Genomic DNA, 18,595 nt, shown 5'->3' on the forward strand with positions numbered 1-18,595 from the left:
AGTTAGTTTTTAGTATATTTTGATTAGTTTTTAGTTAAAATTTACTTTTCTAGACTTTACTATGAGTTTGTGTGTTTTTCTGTGATTTCAGATATTTTCTGGCTGAAATTGAGGGACCTGAGCAAAAATCTGATTCAGAGACTAAAAAGGACTGCAGATGATGTTGGATTCTGACCTCCCTGCACTCGAAGTGGATTTTCTGGAGCTACAGATGCCCAATTGGCGCGCTCTCAATGGCCTTGGAAAGTAGCCATTCCGGGCTTTCCAGCAATATATAATAGTCCATACTTTACCCAAGATTTGATGGCCCAAACTGGCGTTCAAAGTCACCATCAGAATTCCCAGCGTTAAACGCCGGAACTGGCACAAGGATGGGAGTTAAACGCCCAAACTGGCACCAAAGCTGGCGTTTAACTCCAAGAAGAGTCTCTACACGAAAATGCTTCAATGCTCAGCCCAAGCACACACCAAGTGGGCCCGGAAGTGGATTTTTATGTCATTTACTCATCTCTGTAAACCTTAGGCTACTAAGTTCTCTATATATAGGACCTTTTACTATTGTATTTTGATCTATCGGGGTAGCTACCTTTTTTCTTATGCTATCTTAGATCATTGGGAGGCTGGCCATTCGGCCATGCCTAGACCTTGTTCTTATGTATTTTCAACGGTGGAGTTTCTACACACCATAGATTAAGGTGTGGAGCTCTGCTGTACCTCGAGTATTAATGCAATTACTATTGTTCTTCTACTCAATTCCGCTTGTTCTTGTTCTAAGATATCACTTGTTCTTCAACTTGATGAATGTGATGATCCGTGACACTCATCATCATTCTCACCTATGAATGTGTGCCTGACAACCACCTCCGTTCTACCTTAGATTGGGTGGATATCTCTTGGATTCTTTAACCGGAATCTTCGTGGTATAAGCTAGAATTGATGGCGGCATTCAAGAGAATCTGGAAGGTCTAAACCTTGTCTGTGGTATTCTGAGTAGGATTCAATGATTGAATGACTGTGACGAGCTTCAAACTCCTGAGGGCTGGGCGTTAGTGACAGACGCAAAAGAATCACTGAGAGGGTGCGTTGAACATTTTCACTGAGAGGATGGGAGGTAGCCACTGACAACGGTGAAACCCTTGCATACAGCTTGCCATGGAGAGGAGTAAGAAGGATTGGATGAAGACAGTAGGAAAGCAGAGAGACGGAAGGAACACAGCATCTCCATACGCTTATCTGAAATTCCCACCAATGAATTACATAAGTATCTCTATCTTTATCTTTATGTTTTATTCATCATCCATAACCATTTGAGTTTGCCTGACTAAGATTTACAAGATGACCATAGCTTGCTTCATACCAACAATCTCTGTGGGATCGACCCTTACTCGCGTAAGGTTTATTACTTGGACGACCCAGTACACTTGCTGGTTAGTTGTGCGAAGTTGTGTTTATGCCATGGTATTGAACACCAAGTTTTTGGGTTCATCACTGGGGATTAATTGAGTTGTGAAAAGTATTGATCACAATTTCGTGCACCAAGTTTTTGGCGCCGTTGCCGGGGATTGTTGAGCATGGACAACTGACGGTTCATCTTGTTGCTTATATTAGGTATTTTTCTTCAGAGTTCTTAAGAACGAATTCTAGTGTTTCAAGGTGATGTTCTTATCATCACCAAAGCTGGTTGATCTTCATCAATTTAGCTCTTGAATGCAATGTTCTGCTGAAGCTTGGCTAGCCATGTCTAATTTCTTTAGACTAAAGCTTTAGACTAACATTGCATGATTCCTGGAATTCTCATTAAGAATTTTGATATCTTTATTTTCTTTTCTACTTAATTTTCGAAAAAAATCCAAAAAAAAAATTACAAAATCATAAAATCCAAAAATTTCTTGTTTGAGTCTAGAGTCTCATTTTAAGTTTGGTGTCAATTGCATGTTTCTGTTCTTCTTGTATTCATGCATGTGTCTTCATTAATCTTCAAGTTGTTCTTGATAATTTCATTGCTCTGATCTTTGAATTCTATTGACTTGAGTGTTTATATGTCTCATATGCATTCTCATTGTTAGTGTCAGTAGTATACAAACTGCTAAGTTTGGTGTCTTGCATGCATTGTTATTTGATTTTAGTTGCATTTTGATTATTTTTTATTATTAAAAATCCAAAAATATTTTTAATTTGTGTCTTTTCAAGTCAATAATACAGAGAATTGAAGATTCAGAACATACTGCAGAGGAATTACACAGAAAAAGCTTGGCGTTCAAAACGCCCAGTGAGGAAGGCAAACTGGTGTTTAAACGCCAGCCAGGGTGCCTGGCTGGGTGTTTAACGCCCAAAAGGGTAGTGTTTTGGGCGTTAAACGCCAGAATGTGCACCATTCTGGGCGTTTAATGCCAGGATGGCACAAGAGGGAAGATTCTGTTTTCAATGCAAATTTTTTTTTAAGTTTTCAAAATTTTTCAAAATCAAATCTTTTTCAAATAATATCTTTTCAATCAAATCTTTTTCAAAATCAATTTCTTTCCATTTTCAAAAATACTTGCTATCAATTAATGATTTGATTCAACATTTCAAGTATGTTGCCTTTTCTGTTGAGAAAGGTTTAATGTTTGAATCATATCTTTTCTTGTTAGCCAAGTTATTATTTTTAAAATCAAATCTTTTTAAAATGTTTTTCAAATCATATCTTCTCAATCACATCTTTTTAAAACCATAACTTTTCAAATCATATATTTTAATCACATCTTTTTCAAAATAGTTTTCAATCATATCTTTTTGATTTCTAATTTCAAAATCTTTTTCAAAAATCACTTGATTTCTTTTCCACTCTTAGTTTTCGAAAATCAATTAGTGTTTTTCAAAATGTTTTCAAAATCTTTTACTTAATTTTCAAAAATTACTTCCCCTCTTCTCACATCCTTCTATTTATGGACTAACACTATTCCTCAATGAACAATTCGAACTCCATCTCTCTTGATAAGTTTGAATTCTTCTTCTGCCTTCTATTTTTCTTTTCCTCTAACACCTCAACGAATCTCTATACTGTGACATAGAGGATTCCACATTTTCTTGTTCTCTTCTCTTTCATATGAGCAGGAGCGAAGACAAAAGCATTCTTGTTGAGGCTGACCCTGAACCTGAAAGGACCTTGAAGCGAAAGCTAAGAGAAGCTAAGGCACAACTCTCTGTAGAGGACCTAACAGAAATCTTCAAACAAGAAGACCCCATGGCAGTCGAAAACAACAACAATGCCAACAATGCAAGGAAGGTGCTGGGTGACTTTACTGCACCTACTCCCGACTTCTATGGGAGAAGCATCTCTATCCCTGCCATTGGAGCAAACAACTTTGAGCTTAAGCCTCAATTAGTTTCTCTAATGCAACAGAATTGCAAGTTCCATGGACTTCCATTGGAAGATCCTCATCAGTTTTTAGCTGAATTCTTGCAAATTTGTGACACTGTCAAGACTAATGGGGTTGACCCTGAGGTCTACAGACTTATGCTATTCCCTTTTGCTGTAAGAGACAGAGCTAGAATATGGTTGGACTCACAACCTAAAGAAAGCCTGAACTCTTGGGAAAAGCTAGTCAATGCCTTCTTGGCAAAGTTCTTTCCACCTCAAAAAGTGAGTAAGCTTAAAGTGGAAGTCCAAACCTTCAGACAGAAGAAAGGAGAATCCCTCTATGAAGCTTGGGAAAGATACAAACAATTAATCAGAAAGTGTCCCTCTGACATGCTTTCTGAATGGAGCATCATAGGTATTTTCTATGATGGTCTCTCTGAACTATCCAAGATGTCTTTGGATAGCTCTGCTGGAGGATCTCTTCATCTGAAGAAGACGCCTACAGAAGCTCAAGAACTAATTGAAAGGGTTGCAAATAACCAATTCATGTACACTTCTGAAAGGAATCCTGTGAACAATGGGACAAATCAGAAGAAAGGAGTTCTTGAGATTGACACTCTGAATGCCATATTAGCTCAGAACAAAATATTGACTCAGCAAGTCAATATGATTTCTCAAAGTCTGTCTGGAATGCAAAATGCACCAGGTAGTACTAAGGAAGCTTCATCTGAAGAAGAAACTTATGATCCTGAGAACCCTTCAATGGAAGAGGTGAATTACATGGGAGAACCCTATGGAAACACCTATAATCCTTCTTGGAGAAATCATCCAAATCTCTCATGGAAGGATCAACAGAGACCTCAACAAGGTTTCAACAATAATAATGGTGGAAGAAACAGGTTTAGCAATGGCAAGCCTTTTCCATCATCTTCTCAGCAACAGACAGAGAATTCTAAGCAGAACCACTCTGACTTAGCAACCATGGTCTCTGATCTAATCAAAACCACTCAAAGTTTCATGACTGAAACAAGGTCCTCCATTAGAAACTTGGAGGCACAAGTGGGTCAGCTGAGCAAGAAAATTATTGAACTCCCTCCTAGTACTCTTCCAAGCAATACAGAAGAAAATCCAAAAGGAGAGTGCAAGGCCATCAACATGGCCGAATTTGGAGAGGAGGGAGAGGCAGTGAACGCCACTGAGGAAGACCTCAATGGACGTCCACTGGGCTCCAATGAGTTCCCCAATGAGGAACCATGGGAATCTGAGGCTCAAAATGAGACCATAGAGATTCCATTGGACTTACTTCTGCCATTCATGAGCTCTGATGAGTATTCTTCCTCTGAAGAGGATGAGTATGTCACTGAAGAGCAAGTTGCTAAATACCTTGGAGCAATCATGAAGCTAAATGATAAGTTATTTGGAAATGAGACTTGGGAGGATGAATCCCCTTTGCTCACCAAAGAACTGGATGACTTGTCTAGGCAGAAATTACCTCAAAAGAGACAGGATCCTGGGAAGTTTTCAATACCTTGTACCATAGGCACCATGACCTTCAAGAAGGCCTTGTGTGACCTAGGGTCAAGTGTAAACCTAATGCCTCTCTCTGTAATGGAGAAGCTAGGGATCTTTGAGGTGCAAGCTGCAAAAATCTCACTAGAGATGGCAGACAATTCAAGAAAACAAGCTCATGGACTTGTAGAGGATGTTCTGGTAAAGGTTGAAGACCACTACATCCCTGCTGATTTCATAGTCCTAGAGACTGGGAAGTGCATGGATGAATCCATCATCCTTGGCAGACCCTTCCTAGCCACAGCAAAGGCTGTGATTGATGTTGATAGAGGAGAATTGATCATTCAAGTGAATGGAGAATCCTTTGTGTTTGAGGCTCAAGGATATCCCTCTGTCATCATGGAGAGGAAGCATGAAGAGCTTCTCTCAAAACAGAGCCAAACAGAGCCCCCACAGTCAAACTCTAAGTTTGGTGTTGAGAGGCCACAACCAACTTCTAAGTTTGGTGTTGAACCCCCACATTCAAACTCTAAGTTTGGTGTTGGGAGGTTCCAACATTGCTCTGAGCATCTGTGAGGCTCCATGAGAGCCCTCTGTCAAGCTGATGACATTAAAGAAGCGCTTGTTGGGAGGCAACCCAATGTTATATTTTATCTATTTTCCTTTGTAATTTTATGTTTTCTGTAGGTTGATGATCATGAGAAGTCACAAAATCAATTGAAAAAGCAAAAACAAAAAGAAAAACAGAAAGAAAAACAGCACACCCTGGAGGAGAACTTGCTAGCGTTTAAACGCCAGTAAGGCTAGCAGATGGGCGTTTAACGTCCAGTCTGGCACCATTCTGGGCGTTTAACGCCAGAAAGGGGCACCAGACTGGCGTTAAACGCCAGAAAAGGGCAAGAACTTGGCATTAAATGCCAGAAATGGGCACCAGCCCGGCGTTTAACGCCAGCATTGGCACAGGGAGCAATTTCGCTCACCACTTGGTGCATGGATGACTTTTTCTTGACACCTCAGGATCTGTGGACCCCACAGGATCCCTACCTACCCCACCACTCTCTCTCTCTTCTTCACCAATCACCTCAACACCTCTTCCCCAAAAACCCTTCACCTATCAAATCCCATATTTCTCTTCACCACTCACATCCATCCTTCATAAAACCCCACCTACCCCACCATTCAAATTCAAACCACTTTCCCTCCCATACCCACCCATACATGACCGAACCATAACCCTCCCCCCACTCCTATATAAACCCTTCTTCACTCCTTCATTTTCACACAACCTAAACACTACTTCTCCCCCCTTTGGCCGAACCACAAGGCCATCTCCATCTCCTCTATTTCTTCTTCTTCTACTCTCTTCTTTCTTCTTTTGCTCGAGGACGAGCAAACCTTTTAAGTTTGGTGTGGTAAAAGCATTGCTTTTTGTTTTTCCATAACCATTTATGGCATCCAAGGCCGGAAAAACCTCTAGAAAGAGGAAAGTGAAGGAAAAAGCTTCCACCTCTGAGTCATGGGAGATGGAGAGATTCATCTCAAGGGTGCATCAAGACCACTTCTATGAAGTTGTGGCCTTGAAAAAGGTGATCCCCGAGGTCCCTTTCAAACTCAAAAAGAGTGAATATCCGGAGATCCGACATGAGATCCGAAGGAGAGGTTGGGAAGTTCTTACCAACCCCATTCAACAAGTCGGAATCTTAATGGTTCAAGAGTTCTATGCCAATGCATGGATCACCAAGAACCATGATCAAAGTGTGAACCCGGATCCAAAGAATTGGCTTACTATGGTTTGAGGGAAATACTTGGATTTTAGTCCAGAAAATGTAAGGTTGGCATTCAACTTGCCCATGATGCAAAGAGATGAACATCCTTACACTAGAAGGGTTAACTATGATCAAAGGTTGGACCAAGTCCTCACAGTCATTTGTGAAGAGGGCGCCCAATGGAAGAGAGATTCAAGAGGAAAGCCGGTTCAATTGAGAAGGCATGACCTCAAGCCTGTGGCTAGGGGATGGTTGGAGTTTATCCAACGCTCAATCATTCCCACTAGCAACCGGTCTGAAGTTACTATAGACCGGGCTATCATGATTCATAGCATCATGATTGGAGAAGAAATAGAAGTTCATGAGGTTATATCCCAAGAACTTTATAAGGTGGCAGACAAGTCCTCTACCTTGGCAAGGTTAGCCTTCCCTCATCTCATTTGTCACCTCTGTTATTCAGTTGGAGTTGACATAGAGGGAGACATCCCCATTGATGAGGACAAGCCCATCACTAAGAAGAGGATGGAGCAAACAAGAGACCCCTCTCATCATCAAATCCCTGAGATGCCTCAAGGGATGCACTTTCCTCCACAAAACTATTGGGAGCAACTAAACACCTCCCTAGGAGAATTGAGTTCCAACATGGGACAACTAAGGGTGGAGCACCAAGAACATTCCATCCTCCTCCATGAAATTAGAGAAGATCAAAGAATCATGAGAGAGGAACAACAAAGACAAGGAAGAGACATTGAGGAGCTCAAGCACTCCATAGGATCTTCAAGAGGAAGAACAAGCCGCCATCACTAAGGTGGACCCGTTCTTTAATTTCCTTGTTCTTTATTTTCTGTTTTTCGAAAAAAATCATGCTTATGTTTATCTATGTTTGTGTCTTGTGATCATTAGTGTCTTAGTGTCTATGCCTTAAAGTTATGAATGTCCTATGAATCCATCACCTTTCTTGAATGAAAAATGTTCTTAATTGAAAAAGAGAAGAATTGCATGAATTTTGAATTTTATAACAGTTTAATTATTTTGATGTGGTGGCAATACTTTTGTTTTCTGAATGTATGCTTAAACAGTGCATATGTCTTTTGAATTTGTGGTTCATGAATGTTGGCTCTTGAAAGAATGATGAAAAAGGAGACATGTTACTGAGGATCTGAAAAATCATAAAAATGATTCTTGAAGCAAGAAAAAGCAGTGAATACAAAAAAAAAATTCGAAAAAAAAGAGAGAAAAAGAAAGAAATAAAGTTGTGATCCAAGGCAAAAAGAGTGTGCTTAAGAACCCTGGACACCTCTAATTGGGGACTCTAGCAAAGCTGAGTCACAATCTGAAAAGGTTCACCCAATTATGTGTCTGTGGCATGTATGTATCCGGTGGTAATACTGGAAGACATAGTGCTTTGGGCCACGGCCAAGACTCAATAAGTAGCTGTGTTCAAGAATCATCATACTTAACTAGGAGAATCAATGACACTATCTAGATTCTGAGTTCCTAAAGAAACCAATCATTCTGAATTTCAAAGGATAGAGTGAGATGCCAAAACTGTTCAGAAGCAAAAAGCTAAAAGCCCCGCTCATCTAATTAATACTGATCTTCATAGATGTTTTTGGAATTCATTGCATATTCTCTTCTTTTTATCTTATTTGATTTTCAGTTGCTTGAGGACAAGCAACAATTTAAGTTTGGTGTTGTGATGAGCGGATAATTTATACGCTTTTTGGCATTGTTTTTAGTATGTTTTTAGTATGTTCTAGTTAGTTTTTAGTATATTTTTATTAGTTTTTAGTTAAAATTCACTTTTCTGGACTTTACTATGAGTTTGTGTGTTTTTCTGTGATTTTAGGTATTTTCTGGCTGAGATTGAGGGACCTGAGCAAAAATCTGATTCAGAGACTAAAAAGGACTGCAGATGCTGTTGGATTCTGACCTCCCTGCACTCGAAGTGGATTTTCTGGAGCTACAGAAACCCAATTGGCGCGCTCCCAATGGCGTTGGAAAGTAGACATTCCGGGCTTTCCAGCAATATATAATAGTCCATACTTTACCCAAGATTTGATGGCCCAAACTGGCGTTCAAAGTCACCATCAGAATTCCCAGCGTTAAACGCCGGAACTGGCACAAGCATGGGAGTTAAACGCCCAAACTGGCACCAAAGCTGGCGTTTAACTCCAAAAAGAGTCTCTACACGAAAATGCTTCAATGCTCAGCCCAAGCACACACCAAGTGGGCCCGGAAGTGGATTTTTATGTCATTTACTCATCTCTGTAAACCCTAGGCTACTAAGTTCTCTATATATAGGACCTTTTACTATTGTATTTTGATCTATCGGGGTAGCTACCTTTGTTCTTATGCTATCTTAGATCATTGGGAGGCTGGCCATTCGGCCATGCCTAGACCTTGTTCTTATGTATTTTCAACGGTGGAGTTTCTACACACCATAGATTAAGGTGTGGAGCTCTGCTGTACCTCGAGTATTAATGCAATTACTATTGTTCTTCTACTCAATTCCGCTTGTTCTTGTTCTAAGATATCACTTGTTCTTCAACTTGATGAATGTGATGATCCGTGACACTCATCATCATTCTCACCTATGAACGTGTGCCTGACAACCACCTCTGTTCTACCTTAGATTGGGTGGATATCTCTTGGATTCTTTAACCGGAATCTTCGTGGTATAAGCTAGAATTGATGGTGGCATTCAAGAGAATCCGAAGGTCTAAACCTTGTCTGTGGTATTCTGAGTAGGATTCAATGATTGAATGACTGTGACGAGCTTCAAACTCCTGAGGGCTAGGCGTTAGTGACAAATGCAAAAGAATCACTGGATTCTATTCCGACCTGATTGAGAACCGACAGATGATTAGCCGTGCCGTGACAGGGTGCGTTGAACATTTTCACTGAGAGGATGGGAGGTAGCCACTGACAACGGTGAAACCCTTGCATACAGCTTGCCATGGAGAGGAGTAAGAAGGATTGGATGAAGACAGTAGGAAAGCAGAGAGACGGAAGGAACACAGCATCTCCATACGCTTATCTGAAATTCCCACCAATGAATTACATAAGTATCTCTATCTTTATCTTTATGTTTTATTCATCATCCATAACCATTTGAGTTTGCCTGACTAAGATTTACAAGATGACCATAGCTTGCTTCATACTAACAATCTCTGTGGGATCGACCCTTACTCGCGTAAGGTTTATTACTTGGATGACCCAGTACACTTGCTGGTTAGTTGTGCGAAGTTGTGTTTATGCCATGGTATTGAAGACCAAGTTTTTGGGTTCATCACCGGGGATTAATTGAGTTGTGAAAAGTATTGATCACTATTTCGTGCACCAGTAGCTATAGCAAATTATATATCGTTGTGAAGCCCCAGATGTTAGCTTTCCAACGCAACTAGAACCGCGTCATTTGGACCTCTGTAGCTCAAGTTATGGTCGTTTTAGTGCGAGAGGGTCAGGTTGACAGCTTTGCAATTTCTTCAACTTCTTGTATTCCTTCCCTTTTTGCATGCTTTCTGTCCATCCTCTGAGCCATTCATACCCTGTAATCCCTGAAATCACTTAACACACATATCACGACATCTAATGGTAATAAGAGAGGATTAATATTAGAAAATATAAGGCCAAAGAAGCATGTTTTCAATCATAGCACAAAATCAGGAAGGAGAATGTAAAACTATGCAAATCATATGAATAAGTGTATAAAAGATTGATAAAATCCATTCAATTAAGCACAAGATAAACCATAAAATAGTGGTTTATCAATAATGAACAAGTACATTATTGAAATTCCAATCCCAAAATAACATCATAATCATTCAAAAGTGCACGATTCTTGATTAGAATGCCCAACAAGGATATGGTCTAACACATATGGTCGCGACAACACATGCATTAAACAAAAGGTTCATTCAGGCATTATGTCAAACACATGATATGCAGTGCACAAATTCAACCATTTCAATCCAAAATTAAAGTATCAACAACCTATAATTCAAAAATTAAACACTTACAATGCAAAAAAGAAACAATTAAACAAAACTCAAGCATGAATACCAAAATTAAATAAAGAAAACAGAAATTAAGCAAGTAACTAAACATAACAAAGAAAATTAAAATAAGAAAATTAAAAAGATGAAGGATAGAAAAGAGAGGGATAGGTAACAGCGGCACTTGTGTTAGCCGTTGCGAGGCTCACGGCAACGGTGCCTCGCCGGAGAAGAGAAGAAAGAAAGAAGAAAAAGAAGGAAGAAAGAATAAAGAAGAAGAAAGAAGAGAGAGAGGGGCGAAACAAGACACCCTTTCTGATTGAGGCCCAGATCGCGATCTGTGCGTACGCACAAGGTCATGTGCGTATGCACACCAGCAGAGATCGAGGGTGTTCATATCATAAGGCGTGCGAACGCTGCAGCCAGAAGGGGTGTCAAGACGTGTGCGTGCGCACGGGTCTGTGCTTACGCACAGAACATTCTTTTTTTTAAATAAGGCAATGTGACCATGTGTGCATACGCGTAGGTGTTCCTGCGTACGCACAGAATAAAAATGTGGTGGGGTGTGCGTGCATAGAGGGTGCGAGCACTGCGAATAGAACACGTGCAAACAGGTGTGCGTACGCATATTTGTGTGCGCCCGCACAGAAGGGGAAATACAGGGGAAGTGTGCGTACGCATGAGGCCGTGCGCACACACAGAACTCTATTTCTGCAATATTTTTAAAACCTCTAAGGCACATACCACGATATTAATCAAAGGTTTTCAATCCCAAAACATATCATTCATCAAAAACACATTATCAAACATAAAATGCAACTAATTTAAACCTAGAATGCAATCAAACTATGCTAATTAAAGAGAAAAAATTCAATAAACATAAGCTAAAAGAAAGAAGGGTTGAAAGAATATTACCATGGTGGGGTGTCTCTCACCTAGCACTTTGGTTTTAAGTCCTCAAGTTGGACTTTTGGTTGAAGCTCACAACAAGGAGGCTTGTGCTTCCACCCATCCTTGAGTTGCCAACCATGTTTGCCCCTCAAAAAACCTCCAGGATCCCAAACAAAGTACATTAAGCTCTCAAGTAACCTCAAGCAAGAATTTGAGCTCCAAAATTGTTTGTTGTAGAATTGTATGCCCGGATCCCACACTTTGGTTTCCCTATCATCCTCTTGTTGACTTTCACTTGTGCTCTTGGATGAACAACCTCTCCAATCACCTTTGAAGCATCCACTTGAATGTTGAACTCCTCCAAATTAGACCTTGCACCACTTATACTTTGAACTCCATTGCCAACCAACAACCAATCCTTCACCTCTTAATGCTCCAAGAAGCACCCTAAGTTGACAATCCGTTTCCAAAAGAGCAAATTGATTTGGGCCTATGAAACTCATTGAGGATATTGTTACTGATGTGTGGAAAACGATCCAACACAAAACTCACCGGCAAGTGTACCGGGTCGCATCAAGTAATAAAACTCACGGGAGTGAGGTCGATCCCACAGGGATTGAAGAATTAAGCAATTTGAGTTCGGTGGTTGATTTAGTCAAGCGAATCAAGTATTGGTTGAGTGATTTTGTATCCAACAGTAAGTAAATATCAGAAAATGTAAAGGGAGAGGGGTGAATTGCAGAAATTAAAGAGAACTGAAAGTAAAAGAGCTGAATCTTAAAGAATAAAAAATTAAATGACTGAAACTTAAAGTGCAAGAAAGATAAATTGCAGTAACTTAAAGTGCAAGAAATATAAATTGCTTGAATGGAAAAGGGATTTGAGGACTGGGATTTCAGAATTCAAGCAAGGGAAATTAAATTGCAACAATTATCAAAGCAAGAGATGATTTGAATTCTGTTAGATCTCAAACAGAAAGGGAAATTAAATTGCAGCAGGGATTCACAGAAGAACCAAAAGGAAAATGGGATCTCAAGACTCCAGAGACTAGATAGCAAAGTCTAGATCTCAATTGCCCTCCCAGATCCAAATTCACAAAGCAATTAACGAGAAATTAAAGAGGAAGTAGTAAAGGAATTGGGATTCAATTCAATTATGCAGCAGAGAAATCAAAGAGATCTTAAATGGAGATTGAGACAGAAATTCCTCAATTCTTCACACCCAAGACTCAAATAAGAAAAGTAAAAATGCTCAAGCAAGAACAAGGAAGAAGAGAGATCAATTCTCCTTCCTAATTCTCTCAAATCTCAGTTCAAAGCTCTCAGAGAAGATGAAGTTTCAAAATGTCAAAATTCAAAAATCCAAAGAAGGGTACTAATTACATCAAACTATCTCCTATTTATACACTTTCTATTCTTGGATTTTGGAATTTGGATGGGCTTTTGATTTGGTGAAGAAATGAATTAAATTGGATTTTTAATCCAATTTTCAGCCCATGAGAAATTAGCTTCCAGGATGCTGCCCTGCCCTTGTGGAGGGCAGAGCAGGAAATTGTGTGATGAAGCCTCAATGCGTGCTCGTGCTGCGTCAGGATGCTGCCTTGCCCTTGTGGAGGGCAGGGCAGTGTTGCCATGGTGCGCCAAGTGCTGCCCGTGCGTGCGTGCTGCTGGCCGAGTGCTCAAGCCCGTGCGTCCATTTTGTGCGCCTGCCATGCACCAAGAAATGCTGCCCTGCCCTTGTGGAGGGCAGGGCAATGTTGCCAATGGTTGAAGTCCCAAGTTCGAAACTTGGTGGAGGCACACACTGCTCATTTTTCCTTGGTTTTCTTGGCACCAAAGTAACGCCTAGTTCCTTGCTTCCTCATGGTGCTGTGTTCGATTCTTGGAGATTGAAAACAAGCTAAGTTTTGCTTGTTTTCCTTGTATTTGAGCGCTACTCCTTTCCTCCTTGTTCTTGGGTTCGAAACCCATAGGAAACACTAGGAAGAAATTTCCTTTGAATTATTTTTCATGAAAGCCCGATATTGCTCTTGAGGAGGGCAGGGCAGAGTTTTTGCTTCCTTTGGTTCTTGGCATAAAATTGTGCTCCGCCCTTATTATGGGCAGGGCAGTGATGTTTTTCAAGGCTTGGTTCATTATGCTGCTCTCTTGGAGGGCAATGTGCTCTTGTGGAGGGCAGTGTTTGCTTCTTCCTTCTATGTTGCACCACACTTCTCCTCTCTTGGCCACACTTCTTAAGCCACGTTTTTCTTCTTTTCTTCCTTTCTTCACCTACAAGAAACCAAAACAACCAATCAAAGTATCTCTAAACTCATAAGGTTTATATTTCATTAAAAATCAATAAATTTTAGCTCAAACCTCATGATTTAGCATCAATTTAATGGTGGTTGTTTGATTTAAAGAAGTTATACATTTTCATTCTAAATTACTTACTTAGGATGCAAGAAAGTGCATAAAGACTAATGAAACAAGTGAAATTAGCTTGAAAAATGGGTATATGATGACTTGTCATCAGTTACCCACTCAATTTGTCCTTGGGGTGGAGTTATCCTATTAAGCTCTTGTATGAATGCCTCCACTTCTTGGGTGGTCACCTCTTCCTCACTTCTCTTTTCAAGCTCTTCCTTCTCTACCTCAAACTTAAGAAGGGATGGTTCCTCAAAGATCATTAAGGGGGTTGACCAAGGTGGACAAAAAATCATTAATGATACAATTCACTTCTTGATCAAACTCCTTCAATTCTCTATTTACCTCTTCCGGTTCACTAGTTCTACCTTCCTCCTCTTTTTGCTCAAGCCTTGGCTCCTCTTCTTCCTTCTGTTGAGGATCCATGTTTTCCCCCTGGTACACGAAATCATGAGTTCACACTTTTCTCATTGATGAGCGGATAATTTATACGCTTTTTGGCATTATTTTTAGGTAGTTTTTAGTATGATCTAGCTACTTTTAGGGATGTTTTTATTAGTTTTTATGCAAAATTCACATTTCTGGACTTTACTATGAGTTTGTGTGTTTTTCTGTAATTTTAGATATTTTCTAGCTGAAATTGAGGGACGTGAGCAAAAATCTGATAGGAGGCTAAAAATGGACTACAGATGCTGTTGGATTCTGACCTCCCTGCACTCAATTGCGTTGGAAAGTAGACATCCAGGGCTTTCCAGCAATATATAATAGTCCATACTTTATTTGAGCTTAGACGATGCAAACTGGCGTTCAACGCCAGTTCCATGCTGCATTCTGGAGTAAAACGCCAGAAACACGTCACAAAGCAGAGTTAAACGCCAAAAACACATTACAACTTGGCGTTTAACTCCAAGAGAAGCCTCTGCATGTGTAAAGCTCAAGCTCAGCCCAAGCACACACAAAGTGGGCCCCGAAAGTGGATTTCTACATCAATTACTTATCTCTGTAACCCTAGTAGCTAGTTTAGTATAAATAGAACTTTTTACTATTGTATAGGGGGTCTCTCTTAGACCATTTGGTCTTTTTGAACCATTAAGTCTTGGTTATCCTGGTTCCCTCTCTGGGGCCGGAACCAATGAACACATTTATCAATTATGTATTTTCAACGGTGGAGTTTCTACACACCATAGATTAAGGGTGTGGAGCTCTACTGTTCCTCGAGTATTAATGCAAATTACTACTGTTTTCTATTCAATTCACACTTATTCTTATTCTAAGATACCCATTTGCACCCAAGAACCTGATGAATGTGATGATTATGTGACGCTCATCACCATTCTCACTTATGAACGTGTGCCTGACAACCACTTTCATTCTACATGCAAATAAGCTTGAATGAATATCTCTTAGATTCCTTAATCAAAATCTTCGTGGTATAAGCTAGAATCCATTGGCAGCATTCTTGAGAATCTGAAAAGTCTAAACCTTGTCTATGGTATTCTGAGTAGGAGTCATGGATTGAATGACTGTGATGAGCTTCAAACTCGCGACTGTAAGGCGTGGTAACAACGCAAAAGGATAGTAAATCCTATTCTTACATGATCGAGAACTGACAGATGATTAGCCGTGCGGTGACAGTGCACTTGGACCATTTTCACTGAGAGGACGAACGGTAGCCATTGACAACGGTGATCCCCCAACATACAGCTTGCCATGGAAAGGAGTAAGAATGATTGGATGAAAACAGTAGGAAAGCAGAGATTCAGAAGGAACACAGTATGATGCGCTTATCTGAAATTCCCACCAATGAATTACAAAAGTATCTCTATCTTTATTTTATGCTTTATTTATCTTTATATTCGAAAACCATTATAACCATTACAATCTGCCTGACTGAGATTTACAAGATGACCATAGCTTGCTTCATACCAACAATCTTCGTGGGATCGACCCTTACTCACGTAAGGTTTATTACTTGGACGACCCAGTGCACTTGTTGGTTAGTTGTGCGAAGTTGTGAAGAATGTGTGTGAACCATAGTATTGTGCACCAAGTTTTTGGAGCCATTGCTAGGAATTGTTCGAGTTGTGAAAAGTATGAGTCACAATTTTGCCTATCAAGTTTTTGGTGCCGTTGCCGGGGATTGTTTGAGTTTGGACAACTGACGGTTCATCTTGTTGCTCAGATTAGGTAATTCTCTTTTCAAAAAGTTTTCAAAAAAAACAGAAAAAAATAAAAAATATATTTTTTTGTGTTTATTGTTTGAGTCTAGTGTCAATTTTTAAGTTTGGGGTCAATTGTATGTTTTTTTTTAAATTTGTGCATTTTTCAAAAAACTCATGCATGGTGTTCTTCATGATCTTCAAGTTGTTCTTGATAAGTCTTCTTGTTTGATCTTCATATTTTCTTGTTTTATGTCTTTTGTTGTTTTTCATATGCATTTTTTAATCAATAGTGTCTAAACATTGAAAATTTCTAAGTTTGGTGTCTTGCATGTTTTCCTCTCTTGAAAATTTTTCAAAAATAAGTCTTGATGTTCATCTTGATCTTCAAAGTGTTCTTGGTGTTCATCTTGACATTCATAGTGTTCTTGCATGCATTAGTTGTTTTGATTCATAATTTTTATGACTTGAGTCATTTTGTTGTTTTTCTCTTTCCACATTAAATTCAAATATATATATATATATATATATATATATATATATATATCTTTTCCTCATTTTACTCATAAATTTCGAAATCTTTGGTTTGACTTAGTCAAAAAATTTTAAAATAAGTTTTTTCTTGTTAGTCAAGTCAAGATTTCAATTTTAAAAATCTTATCTTTTCAAAACTTTTTCAAAAATCAAATCTTTTTCATTTTTCTTTTGTATTTTCAAAAATTTTTTAAAATTGATTTTCAAAATATTTTTCTTAATTTTATTTCATAATTTTCAAAAACTTTACTAACAATTAATGTGATTGATTTAAAAATTTGAAGTTTGTTACTTTCTTGTTAAGAAAGGTTCAATCTTTAAATTCTAGAATCATATCTTTTAGTTTCTTGTTAGTCAGTCAAGTAATCAATTTTAATTTTAAAAATCAAATCTTTTTAATTTTCTTTTCAAATCTTTTTCAAAACAAATCTCAATCATATCTTTTTTCAAAATCAATTTGAAAAATCTTTTCTAACTTCTTATCTTTTCAAAATTGATTTTCAAATCTTTTTCAACTAACTAATTGACTTTTTTTGTTTGTTTTACTATGTCCCTCTTTTCCAAAAATCTTTTTATTTAAGTAATTGTTTTAAATTTTAATTTTATTCCTTTTTATAAATTCTAACTTTAATTTAAAATAAAAACAAAAATATCTTTCTTTTATTTTAGTTAATTTTTGAAAACTCCTATCTCTCATCTTCTTCTATTTATTTATTTATCTACTAACACTTATCTTCTACTCAAAATTCGAACCCTCTTCTCCCCTCTACCTGTGTTCGGATTTTTTTCTTATTTTCTTCTACTCACATAAAGGAATCTCTCTACTGTGGTAAAGAGGATCCTTATTATTATTTTCTGTTCCCTTCTTTTTCATATGAGCAGGAGCAAGGACAAGAATATTCTTGTCAAAGCAGATCCTAAACCTGAAAGGACTCTGAAGAAGAAACTAAGAGAAGCTAAAATACAACACACCAGAAAAAACCTTACAGAAATTTTTTAAAAAGAAGAGGAGATGGCAGCCAAAAATAATGACAACAACAATAATGCAAGGAGGATGCTTGGTGATTATAGTACACCTACTTTCAATTTTTATGGAAGAAGCATCTCAATCCCTGCCATTGGAGCAAACAATTTTGAGCTAAAGCCTCAACTAGTTGCTCTAATGCAACATAACTGCAAGTTTCATGGACTTCCATCAGAAGATCCCTATCAGTTTTTAACTGAGTTCTTGCAGATCTGTGATACTGTTAAGACTAATGGAGTAGATCCTGAAGTCTACAGGCTCATGCTTTTTTCTTTTGCTATAAGAGACAGGGCTAGAACATGGTTAGACTCACAACTTAAAGATAGCCTGGACTTTTGGGATAAGCTGGTCACGGCCTTCTTGGCCAAGTTCTTTCCTCCTCAAAAGCTGAGCAAGCTTAGAGTGGATGTTCAGACCTTTAGGCAAAAAGATGGTGAATCCCTCTATGAAGCTTGGGAAAGATACAAGTAGTTGACCAAAAAGTGTCCTTCTGACATGCTTTCAGAGTGGACCATTTTAGATATATTCTATGATGGTCTATCTGAGTTCTCCAAGATGTCACTAGACCATTCTGCAGGTGGATCCATTCACCTAAAGAAAACGCCTGCAGAAGCTTAAGAACTCATTGACATGGTTGCAAATAACCAATTCATGTACACCTTTGAGAGGAATCCTGTGAGTAATGGGACGCCTCAAAGGAAGGGAGTTCTTGAAATTGTTGCTCTGAATGCCATGCTAGCCCAGAACAAAATATTGACCCAACAAGTCAATATGATATCTCAGAGTCTGAATGGATTGCAAAATGCATCCAACAGTACTAAAGAAGCGTCTTCTAAAGAAGAAGCTTATAATCCTGAGAACCCTGCAATAGTAGAGGTAAATTACATGGGTGAAGTCTATGGAAACACCTATAATCCCTCATGGAGAAATCATCCAAATTTCTTATGGAATGATCAACAAAAGCCTCAA

General features: G+C 38.7%; 1 non-coding gene across 1 annotated transcript; it reads right to left on the reverse strand.

Moving 5' to 3' along the window:
* Positions 1 to 18,019: 18,019 nt before the first annotated feature.
* On the reverse strand, positions 18,020 to 18,127 carry LOC112704388 (small nucleolar RNA R71). Its single transcript, XR_003155014.1, has one exon. It is a non-coding gene; the product is annotated as a small nucleolar RNA R71 (small nucleolar RNA).
* Positions 18,128 to 18,595: the final 468 nt, after the last annotated feature.

This window comes from Arachis hypogaea, chromosome 7 (assembly GCF_003086295.3).
Source record: "Arachis hypogaea cultivar Tifrunner chromosome 7, arahy.Tifrunner.gnm2.J5K5, whole genome shotgun sequence".
NCBI classification, from domain to species: Eukaryota; Viridiplantae; Streptophyta; class Magnoliopsida; order Fabales; family Fabaceae; genus Arachis; species Arachis hypogaea.